Source organism: Salmo trutta, chromosome 18, assembly GCF_901001165.1.
Source record: "Salmo trutta chromosome 18, fSalTru1.1, whole genome shotgun sequence".
NCBI lineage: Eukaryota > Metazoa > Chordata > Actinopteri > Salmoniformes > Salmonidae > Salmo > Salmo trutta.
The window spans coordinates 55440582-55452973 of NC_042974.1; the positions used below are offsets into that span (position 1 = coordinate 55440582).

General features: G+C 42.6%; 1 protein-coding gene across 3 annotated transcripts in view; it reads right to left on the minus strand.

The window, feature by feature from the left end:
- The window catches only part of LOC115153541 (disks large homolog 5), a 120263-nt gene that overhangs the window by 68463 nt on the left and 39408 nt on the right, over positions 1–12392 (minus strand). The window lies entirely within an intron of this gene.

Below are 12392 nucleotides of genomic sequence, written 5' to 3' on the forward strand. Positions count from 1 at the left end.
CCTGGTGAAGAAGTAGTGCCCACTACAAAAGGGAAGAAAGTGCCATTTGGGACACAAGTAGACAGAAAGGCTAAACAGATGCTACTGCTGCTGCTGAAAAGGACCCAAAAGGGACTCAGCTCAGAGCAGTCAGCTTCCTCATGCCACCTCCACACACACACACACACACACACACACACACACACACAGAACAGAATCCTCTCCCATCTACAACTAAAGCTTCTCCTTCAATATGAGGACATTTCTTTATAGGAGCAATTCATTATTAATGAATCGCAAAATTCTAGGCATTATTTTATCAACAATCGTGACAAAAGCAGATTTCTGCTTTTGAAGACGATTGAACATGAACCCTTTGCACCACATTGTTGATAGACTATTTATTGTTGGGACAATCACTTATTTTACCTGCACATCTAAACCTGTATCTTGAAATTCCTGCCATGAGAATCCTCCCAACATTGCTCACAGCATCAGGCGCTCAGTCTTACAGCCAACTTACTTAGTAAGGCCTTCTACTCCTTCCGGAGCATACGCCATCGACATGACATACAACTCTGCTGAAGGGACAATCTGCAGTTCAAAACAACAACAAAGTGGACACCCCACCACTGTTTTGGTAAACAGCTGAGGGAGAGCTATGGACGCAAGGTGGGACCATGGTCTTAACAAGGGTGGAGGTTATACATTGTTTCCAAACAATGGAGCATGCTTATATTTCGGGTTCTGATGGGGTACGACAGTTTAACTAAGCTAATGAGGCATTAATAAGTTCTATTCTTGGTGCATACATTTTTGCACTTAAATGCATGATATTATATTCACTTAATTACTTATCTATTGTTGTTGCATTGTCTTGAGGTGAACTTGCAAGACAGCATTTCGTTGCATTATATGTACTCCACATATATCATGTGTATATGACTAATAAAAATTGACGAGACAGAATCATTAGATCACTTGTTTTGGTACTGCTTGTTTTTGGTCACAGGTTCAGGAGTGGCTGAATAATTGCAACATTTACCTGGAGTTAACTCTGCAAATAGCACTGCTGGGTGATTTGAAAAGTCGTAGTCAATCGATCAATAATATTATAATAGTCTTAGCAAAATGTGTAGAAGCTGTGAGAATAGAAAGGCTCAAAGGTTTGGTGAAACATCACAGCTGAAAAATATACGGCATGGATGGTGTTCAGAGATGGATGGGAGGGGTTGAGTGTATCTGAAGGGTTAGACTAAAAATAACAACAAAAACCAGATAAACAATGTCAAATATACAGTGTCCGTAGAATGTAAATAGTATGTATAAGCTGGAAGTAGAACCTGAAGTATTGTTGTCCATTAGTTCACTCCAACTATAAAGAAGGAATGCAGAAACCGCTCCGCTATTTCCTGGTTTCTAAAACTCAAATAGTTTGCCTAATTTCAGTTTATGTGACAAAATAAATATATTCTCCATAAGCGAAATATTGTATTTTCAGCTGTTTGAAGCTAGTGTACAAAACCAAAAGTAAAAGACCAAAAACGAACCTTAAGAACGGGAAGCAGAGATAGAGCACATAAAATAGCTCTACCACTTCTTAAACTTGCTTTCAATGAAACTGACAGATCCTTAACTCCCATTTCTATGTGACTCTGGTCACCAAAAGGTTACATATTGCCACTTTAAAAAATAAATATATTTACAAAAAAAGTCAAGGAGTCGGAAAGTATTCAGACCCCTTGACTTTTCCCACATGTTGTTACATTACAGCCTTATTCTAAAATTGATTAAATAAAAAATGTTCCTCAGCAATCTACACAAAATACCCCATAGTAAAAAACAGAAATACTTTATTTACATAAGTATTCAGACCCTTTACTATGAGACTCGAAATTGAGCTCAGGTGCATCCTGTTTCTATTGATCACCCATGAGATGTTTCTACAACTTGATTAGAGTCCACCTATGGTAAATGATTTGGAAAGGCACATACTTGTCTATATAAGGTCCCACAGTTGACAGTGCATGTCAGAGCAGAAACCAAGCCATGAAGTTGAGACAGGATTGTGTCGAGGCACAGATCTGGGGAAGTGTACCAAAACATTTCTGCAGCAAGACCACAGTGGTCTCCATCATTCTTAAATGGAAGAAGTTTGGAACCACCAAGACTCTTCCTAGAGCTGGCCGCCCGGCCAAACTGAGCAATCGGGGGAGAAGGGCCTTGGTTACAGAGGTGACCAAGAACCCGATGGTCACTCTGACAGAGCACCAGAGTTCCTCTCTGAAGATGGGAGAACCTTCCAGAAGGACAACCATCTCTGCAGCACTCCACCAATCAGGCCTTCATGGTAGAGTGGCCAGACGGAAGCCAGTCCTTGGTAAAAGACACATGACAGCCCGCTTGGAGTTTGCCAAAAGGCACCTAAAGACTCTCAGACCATGAGAAACTAGATTCTCTGGTCTGATGAAACGAAGATTGAACTCTTTGGCCTGAACACCAAGTGTCATGTCTGGAGGAAACCTGGCATCATCCCTACGGTGAAGCATGGTGGTGGCAGCATCATGCTGTGGGGATGTTTTTCAGCAGGAGGGACTGGGAGACAAGTCAGGATGAAGGGAAAGATGAACGAAGCAAAGTACAGAGAGATCCTTGATGAAGAGCGCTCTGGAGCAGGTTAGGACCTCAGACTGGGGCGAAGGTTCACCTTCCAACAGGACAACGACCCTAAGCACACAGCCAAGACAACGCAGGAGTGGCTTCGGGACAAGTCTCTGAATGTCCTTGAGTGGCCCAGCCAGAGCTCCGACTTGAACCCGATTGAACATCTCTGGAGAGACTTGAAAAATAGCTGTGCAGCAATGCTCCCCATCCAACCTGACAGAGCTTGAGAGGATCTGCAGAGAAGAATGGGAGAAACTCCCCAAATTTAGGTGTGCCAAGCTTGTAGCGTCATACCCAAGAAGACTCTATGCTGTAATCGCTGCCAAAGGTGCTTCAACAAAGTACTGAGTAAAGGGTCTGAATACTTATGTGAATGTGATATTTCAGTTTTTAAATATTTATACATTTGCAAACATTTCTACAAACCTGTTTTTGCTTTGTCATTATGTGTAGATTGATAAGGGAAAAAACGATTTATTCAATTTTAGAATAAGGCTGTAACGTAACAAAATGTGGAAAAGGCCAAGGGGTCTGAATACTTTCTGAATGCACTGTATAGGGGATTGGAAATGATGCAGACAAATACATTGATAGAAGCCACAATATGCAATATTAAAGCTGATCTACCCCCTACATTTCTTTGTTGAATAATAATAATAATAATAATAATAATAATAGAACTTCATATCATTCATTTAAGTAACAAAAAATATATACCAAACGCAGATTGCCCCTTTAAAGCCACAAACATCCATAACCCCCTGGCCTGTCACCCAGCGCAACACAAAGCCTTAGCACATTCATTAACTTCTACTTGGCTCCAGGATGGAAGAGAACAGCTGATAGAACAGTTTTTTTTAGCAACTTCTGGCCATGATGTAAGGCCTACCTACTACTCAAGTCAAAGAGAGCCAGCCAGGGTGACAAATGGTTCTATTTACCCACATCCCAGCAAGAACACTATATCAATCCCTCTATGGCAACGTTCCCACTAGCTATAGGAGACTGTGGTTGGATTAAAACTAAGCAGAGAGAGAGAGAGAGAGAGAGACGAAAAGAGAGTCCAGAGAGAGAGTCCAGAGAGAGAGAGAGTCCAGAGAGAGAGAGAGAGTGAGTCCAGAGAGAGAGAGAGAGTCCAGAGAGAGAGAGAGAGTCCAGAGAGAGAGAGAGAGAGTCCAGAGAGAGAGAGAGTCCAGAGAGAGAGAGAGTCCAGAGAGAGAGAGAGAGAGAGTCCAGAGAGAGAGAGTCCAGAGAGAGAGAGAGTCCAGAGAGAGAGAGAGTCCAGAGAGAGAGAGAGTCCAGAGAGAGAGAGAGTCCAGAGAGAGAGAGAGTCCAGAGAGAGAGAGTCCAGAGAGAGAGAGTCCAGAGAGAGAGAGAGAGTCCAGAGAGAGAGAGAGTCCAGAGAGAGAGAGAGAGGTTATTTCCCTGACATCTGGAATCAAGGACTCATAACCCCAATCTTTAAGAATGGAGACAAATTTGACCCTAACAATTATAGAGGCATTTGTGTGAACAGTAACCTGGGGAAGGTTTTCTGTAGTATCATCAATGTAAGAGTTCTAAACTTCCTTAATAAGCACAATGTTTTGAGTAAAAGCCAAATTGGATTTATACCAAAACATCGCACAACTGATCATATTTACACCTTACACACCCTGATAGATAAACATGTCCACCAAAATAATACCAAAATATACACTTGCTTTATCGACTTCCAAAAAGCATTTGATTCTATTTGGCATACAGGACTGTTCTACAAAGTTATTGAAAGTGGTGTCCAAAGAGAGTCCAGAGAGAGAGAGAGAGTCCAGAGAGAGAGAGAGAGTCCAGAGAGAGAAAGAGTCCAGAGAGAGAGAGAGTCCAGAGAGAGAGAGAGTCCAGAGAGAGAGAGTCCAGAGAGAGAGTCCAGAGAGAGTCCAGAGAGAGAGAGTCCAGAGAGAGAGAGAGTCCAGAGAGAGAGAGTCCAGAGAGAGAGAGTCCAGAGAGAGAGTCCAGAGAGAGAGAGAGTCCAGAGAGAGAGAGAGAGTCCAGAGAGAGAGAGAGAGTCCAGAGAGAGAGAGTCCAGAGAGAGAGTCCAGAGAGAGAGAGTCCAGAGAGAGTCCAGAGAGAGAGAGTCCAGAGAGAGAGAGTCCAGAGAGAGAGAGAGTCCAGAGAGAGAGAGAGTCCAGAGAGAGAGTCCAGAGAGAGAGTCCAGAGAGAGAGTCCAGAGAGAGAGAGAGTCCAGAGAGAGAGAGAGTCCAGAGAGAGAGTCCAGAGAGAGAGAGTCCAGAGAGAGAGAGAGTCCAGAGAGAGAGAGAGTCCAGAGAGAGAGAGTCCAGAGAGAGAGAGTCCAGAGAGAGAGAGTCCAGAGAGAGAGAGAGTCCAGAGAGAGAGTCCAGAGAGAGAGAGTCCAGAGAGAGAGAGTCCAGAGAGAGAGTCCAGAGAGAGAGTCCAGAGAGAGAGAGACCAGAGAGAGAGAGTCCAGAGAGAGAGAGTCCAGAGAGAGAGTCCAGAGAGAGAGTCCAGAGAGAGAGAGTCCAGAGAGAGAGAGTCCAGAGAGAGAGAGTCCAGAGAGAGAGTCCAGAGAGAGAGAGTCCAGAGAGAGAGAGTCCAGAGAGAGAGTCCAGAGAGAGAGTCCAGAGAGAGAGTCCAGAGAGAGAGAGAGTCCAGAGAGAGAGAGTCCAGAGAGAGAGAGTCCAGAGAGAGAGAGTCCAGAGAGAGAGAGAGTCCAGAGAGAGAGTCCAGAGAGAGAGAGTCCAGAGAGAGAGAGATCCCAGGCTTACAGTACGGAGTCTCACCCCCTTCCTTTTCCCCCAGCCAGCAGAAGAGTGAAAGAAAAGAGGGATGTGCCTGAGGACCAGAACAGAACAGAGACATCCATCCCCATGGATCAAGTCTGCTTTGTTCTCTACAGCTTGAGTTTCTCATCAGTCTGTTTGGGCAGAGACTGAGGCTACGTCCCAAATGGCACCATACTCCCTATAGTGCACTGCTTTTGGCTAAAGCCCATGAGGGCCCATGACGCCCTGATCAAAAGAATGCACTACATAGGGAATAGGGTGCCATTTCAGACGCAGCCTGAGAGTGTCACAATGGGCAAGGTCCACGCCTCACTCACTTTCTGGCTTCTTGGAAACCATGTGACATTATCTGGAACTTTACTGCTGCAGTAGCTGGGATAGCTAGTGTGAGTGTGTGTGTGTGTGTGTGCGCCTGTCGTACCTCGTTTGTAACTCATTTGTGTTGATTACTTTGCCACAGCAGAGCAGCTGTGCTCTTCCCTGAACCGGGCGATAAAATGTTCAGATCAGTGGCGGTCTGTGCTGTTTAAGATTAGGGAGGACGATTTATTTAAAACATTTATGAGCATGGCCTTATTTCTATTACAGCATTTTGGACTACTCATTCATATTCCATTCACCCAGCTCGATGTAACATCGATAGGTTTAGGCTACTATATGATACTTGAATTTTCCCTAATCCCATCATGAGGTTGCTACTAGCCTAGGAATATAAGTTCATAACCTAGGTGCACAGGTAGAGAGACAAATTGGAGTAATCAAGGTGACAGACAGTGACACATTCAATCCCGCCTTGCATAATCCTTCCGGCATTTAGCTGATCTAGGGCGTACTCATTAGTCCAAACAGTTGCAAATGATAGTTTCTATTGAACAGATTCAGGTAGGCTTATCCACACTTCATTCTGTTTGCTTCCATTCAAGAACAGTTTTTCACCTGCACACACAGTTTATTTTCATAGCAGCCACATACAAACAGCATCATCACTTTTCTCGTTGTATAATTCCTTCTTGGATCTACACCCTCTCCTCCTCTCACCTTCTCCCTTCGCGTGTGGACCTCAGTGCACAACAAAACAGCTGTCTGTGACGAGGCAACAACAACAAAAAAACTTTCCAAGCCAAACCTTCATACCATAACCGCTAAATAGCCTACATCGTTGTCACCATATTAGCTAACGTCATAGTCAACATAGCTACTAGAACTAAGGTGTTAGTAAACCTGCTACAATCAAGCCGTACAGTGTACAGCAAGCAGTTTAACAGTTACACTGGCTGGCCCTGTTATTTTGTGAAGGCAGCAGCTACTCTTCATGGGGTCCAGCAACATTAAGGCAGTTATATACAATATTACATGACATAACATTTCAAAATACTTCTCACAACACATTAAGTGTGTTCCCTCAGACCACTACTCTACTATCACATACCTACAATACATAATCCATGTGTACGTGTGTGTAGAGTGAGTGTCTTATCGTGTGTATGTGTATGTCTTTGCCTGTGTGTGTGTGTGTGTGTGTGTGTGTGTGTGTGTGTGTGTGTGTGTGTGTATGTGTGTGTGTGTATGTGTGTGTGTGTGTGTGTGTGTCTCTTCACAGTCCCAGCAGTTCCATAAGGTGTATTTTTATCAGTTTTTGTATCTGATTCTACCACTTGCATCAGTTACCTGATATGGAATAGAGTTCCATGTAGTCATGACTCTGTTGTACTGAGCACCTCCCATTGTCTGTTTTGAAAATGACATCAACTTTCTCCAGTCCCAACAACATCCAACTGTTTTAGAGACTGAGAGACAGTGTCTGGTAGTGCTCCAGTCCCAACAACATCCAACTGTATTAGAGACTGAGAGACAGTGTCTGGTAGTGCTCCAGTCCCAACAACATTCAACTGTTTTAGAGACTGAGAGACAGTGTCTGGTAGTGCTCCAGTCCCAACAACATCAAACTGTTTTAGAGACTGAGAGACAGTGTCTGGTAGTGCTCCAGTCCCAACAACATCCAACTGTTTTAGAGACTGAGCGACAGTGTCTGGTAGTGCTCCAGTCCCAACAACATCCAACTGTTTTAGAGACTGAGAGACAGTGTCTGGTAGTGCTCCAGTCCCAACAACATTCAACTGTTTTAGAGACTGAGAGACAGGGTCTGGTAGTGCTCCAGTCCCAACAACATCAAACTGTTTTAGAGACTGAGAGACAGTGTCTGGCAGTGCTCCAGTCCCAACAACATCAAACTGTTTTAGAGACTGAGAGACAGTGTCTGGTAGTGCTCCAGTCCCAACAACATCAAACTGTTTTAGAGACTGAGAGACAGTGTCTGGTAGTGCTCCAGTCCCAACAACATCAAACTGTTTTAGAGACTGAGAGACAGTGTCTGGTAGTGCTCCAGTCCCAACAACATCAAACTGTTTTAGAGACTGAGAGACAGAGTCTGGTAGTGCTCCAGTTCTCTCTGTCAGAAAAGCAACAGAGGACTTGGAAAGCAGATCAGCTCCTGTAGAAATGGCACTATGATTATTGTGAGTAACCTAATTTATGTTGCTTATCTCCACCTTCTAGTGAGTTAAACTGTCATCTCCTACCATTCTGATAGATTGGAGACTGTCAAAAAACATGGTTGTAACGTTAATAATGCGTTTGTTATTCCATTGGTTACCTCTAGGCAGATCCCACAAGGGCCGAGTGGCCCACATTCATTGAATATGTAACTTTTAAATGGGTATTCACGAGTAAAACCTTTCTCAGGAATGACCTCATTACTGAGTGCAAAGTTGATTGCATGTTTCTCACTGAAACATGGCTGTCTTCGGACTGTAGCGCCGCTCTTATTGAAGCCTCCCTCCGGACTACAGCTTTTCATATTCTATCAGCCTCTATTTTTACTAATGCTCTCAGCTATAAGGACATTTTATTTGGCGAATACTGTTTAAATGTCAGCCACCAGTGCTGGCCTTAACCCTGTATAGGCCACCAAAGCACTGCCCCACTTTCTTTACTGATTTCTCTGAACTATTGTCTATTGTCCTTGAGAACTATGATATAAATCATTGTGTTGGGTGATTTTAATATTCATGTTGGCAAAGAGACTGATTCCAAGGCCATTGAATTCATGAATCATTTGAGCTCTATGGACTTTATCCAACATGTTACTGGGCCCACCCATAACCGCGGCCATAGTCTGGACCTGGTTATTACCACGGGGCTTTCTTTTTGACATACCCTCTGTTGCTGATGTTGCTTTATCTAATCTCAATGTGTATTTTTTACCACCTTGTTGCCCATAGTACAGGGCAATACGGAAAGCATTATTAAGAAACGCTATCTGAATTTGCTACAGATTTTTTTGAGTGTGTAAACAATACTCCATCTATTCTGCCTTCCACTTTGATGAGTTAGTTGATAACTTTAATAACAAATGAAGGGCAACTATTGATGCCATAGCTTCAGTAAAGTTGAAAAACACCACATCCAAAATGGAGAACCCCTTGGATAAGTGAAGAAACGAATAAATTAAAGAGAAATTGCCGAAAGGCAGAGCGGAAGTGGAGAAAGTAAAAGTTACAGGTTACATTATTATATTCTGCGAGAGCAATTTGGCATAATATATCCTGAAAAGAGTCACATATATAACAAGGCAATTAGAAATGCCATACGGGCTCATTTTTCTATCTTGATCACTCATAATCAGAATAATTAGAGGGCTCATCTCAACCATTGATGTCCTGATAAATCCTACCCCGGCAAACCTGTGAACTTTCCTCCACATATAAATGTGATAAGTTTGCTGCATATTTCAGAGATAAGGTAACAAACATTAGGCTGGATATCAGTCAAGCAAGACCTGATGAGAAGTTTGATGATATGTGCCCTAGCAAAGCCACTATGGATTTATTTTGCTCAGGAAAGTCATATCACAACTTAAACCTTCTACCTGCCTTCTCGATCATATCCCCAACACCTTCTTCAAAATAGTTTTTATTTGCATATCAGAAGAAGTGCAAGCTATTGTTAATCACTCCCTGATCACAGGCAATTTCCCTACTGCACTAAAAACTGCTATGGTGAAACCCCTTCTGATGAAAAGTAATCTAGATTCTTCAGCTTTTAGCAATTTTTGAGCAATCTCCAACCTTCCATTAACAAGCAGAATTCGGGAGAAATTTGTTTTCAAACAGCTAAATACAAATTTTAAGTGCCAACTGTATTTAAAAAAAAAATTCCAATCTGGATTTCATGTCCACTACAGCACAGAGATGGCCTTAGTTAAATTGGTAAATTATTTTAGAGCCAATACAGATGCCAAACAGCTCTCTGTCCTTGTACTCTTGGATTTATGCGCTGCATTTGACACTGATGACCATGATGTCATTCTGGACAGACTGGAGAGGTGGGTTGGCCTCTCCAGTCCAGTTCTAAATTGGTTTAGGACCTATTTAACCGGTCAAGAGTTTTTGTCACCTTTGGTGAACATAACTCAGATAAAATACATGTCACATGTGGCGTTCCACAAGGTTAAATTTTGGGTCCGGAACTGGTCAGTTTATATACAGTACCAGTCAAAAATTTGGACACACCTACTCATTCAAGGGATTTTCTTTCTTTTTTTACTATTTTCTACATTGTAGAATAATAGTGAAGACATCACAACTATGAAATAACACATGGAATCAAGTAGTAACCAAAAAAGCGTTCAACAAATCAAAATATATTTTATATTTGAGATTATTCAAAGTAGCCCCCTTTGCCTTGATAAGAGCCTTGCACACTCTTGGCATTCTCTCAACCAGCTTCACCTGGAACGCTTTTCCAACAGTCTTGAAGGAGTTCCCACATTTGCTGAGCACTTGTTGGCTGCTTTTCCTTCACTCTGCGATCCAACTCATCCCAAACCATCTCAATTGAGTTGAGATCGGGTGATTGTGGAGGCCAGGTCATCTGATGCAGCACTCCATCACTCTCCTTGGTCAAATAGCCAGGAGGTGTGTTTTAGGTCATTGTCCTGTTGAAAAACAAATGATAGTCACACTAAGTGCAAACCAGATGGGATGGCATATCGGTGCAGAATGCTGTGGTAGCCATGCTGGTTAACTGTGCCTTGAATTCTAAATAAATCACAGACAGTGTCACCAGCAAAGCACCCCCACACCATCACACCTCCTCCTCCATGCTTCTCGGTGGGAACCACAAATGCGGAGATCATCCATTCACCTACTCTGCGTCTCACAAAGACACGGCGGTTGGAACCAGAAATCTCACATTTGGATTCCTCAGACCAAAGGACAGATTTCCACCGGTCTAATGTCCATTGCTCATGTTTTGTGGCCCAAGCAATCTCTTCTTTTTATTGGTGTCCTTTAGTAGTGGTTTCTATGCAGCAATTCGGCCATGAAGGCCTGATTCACTCAGTCTCCTCTGAACAGTTGATGTTGAGATGTATCTGCTCCTTGAACTCTGTGAAGCATTTATGTGGGCTGCAATTTCTGAGGCTGGTAGTCCTGTGGCAGTCCTCATGAGAGCCAGTTTCATCATAGCGCTTGATGGTTTTTGCGACTGCACTTGAAGAAACTTTAAAAGTTCAAGAAATGTTCCGGATTGAATAAACTTCATGTCTTAAAGTAATGATGGACTGTCGTTTTTCTTACCAAATAGCCCTATTTGGAGATAGGGCTATCTTCTTACAGACTGATTGGCTCAAACGCATTAAGGAGGAAAGAATTCCAAAAATGTACTTTTAACAAGGCACACCTGTTAATTGAAATGCATTCCAGGTGACTACATCATGAAGCGGGTTGAGAGAATGAGAAGAGTGTGCAAAGCTATCATCAAGGCAAATGGTGGCTACTTTGAAGAATCTCAAATTTAAACATATTTTGATTTGTTTAACACTTTTTTGGTTACTACATGATTCCATTCGTATTATTTAATAGTTTAAAAATAAAGAAAAACCCTGAAATGAGTAGGTGTGTCCAAACTTTTGACTGTATGTTACCCCTTTGGCAGGGTTATCAGAAAGCACAGCATTGATTTTCACTTCTACACAGGCGATACACAACTGTACATTTCTGTGTCACCAGAGGATTTTAGCTCCACGGATAAATTATTAGACTGTATTAGTGATTTAAATACTTGGATGGCTCACAACTTCCTCCAGCTAAATCAAGATAAGACCAAGGTACTTATTGTTAGAGCCAAAGCACAGAGAGAGAATCTGGCCGCACATTTTATGTCACAGGCAATAAAGATAAAACACCAGGTAAAAAACCTAGGTGTTAGTCAATTTTGAATCGCACATTAGGAATGTGACCAAAATAACTTTTTACCACTTGGAGGATCATTGCCAAGGTGCGGCCGTTTCTCTCCAAGGCTGATACAGAGACTAACCCATACTTTTATTACAAGCAGGCTTGACTACTGTAAAGCCCCCTTTACTGGCCCAAATACTTTCGACGTTATCGATCATAGTCTGCTGCTGGAAAAACGTATGTGTTATGGCTTTACACCCCCTGCTATATTGTGGATAAAGAGTTACCTGTCTAACAGAACACAGAGGTTGTTCTTTAATGGAAGCCTCTCCAACATAATCCAGGTAGAATCAGTAATTCCCCTGGGCAGCTGTCTAGGCCCATTACTTTTTTATATCTTTACTAATGATATGCCACTGGCTTTGAGTAAAGCCAGAGTGTCTATGTATGCGGATGACTCAACACTATATATATTGATACAACAGTAGTTAAGATGGGGAGAAGTCTGTCCATAATAAAGCACTGCTCTACCTTTTTAACAACACAATCAACAAGGCAGGTCCCACAGGCCCTAGATTTGTCGCACCTTGACTACTGTTCAGTCATGTGGGCAGGTGGCAAAAAAAATATTTAGGAAAATTGCAATTGGCTCAGAACAGGGCAGCACGGCTGGCCCTTGGATGTACACAGAGAGCTCTTCACAGTCCCCAAGTCCAGAACAGACTATGGG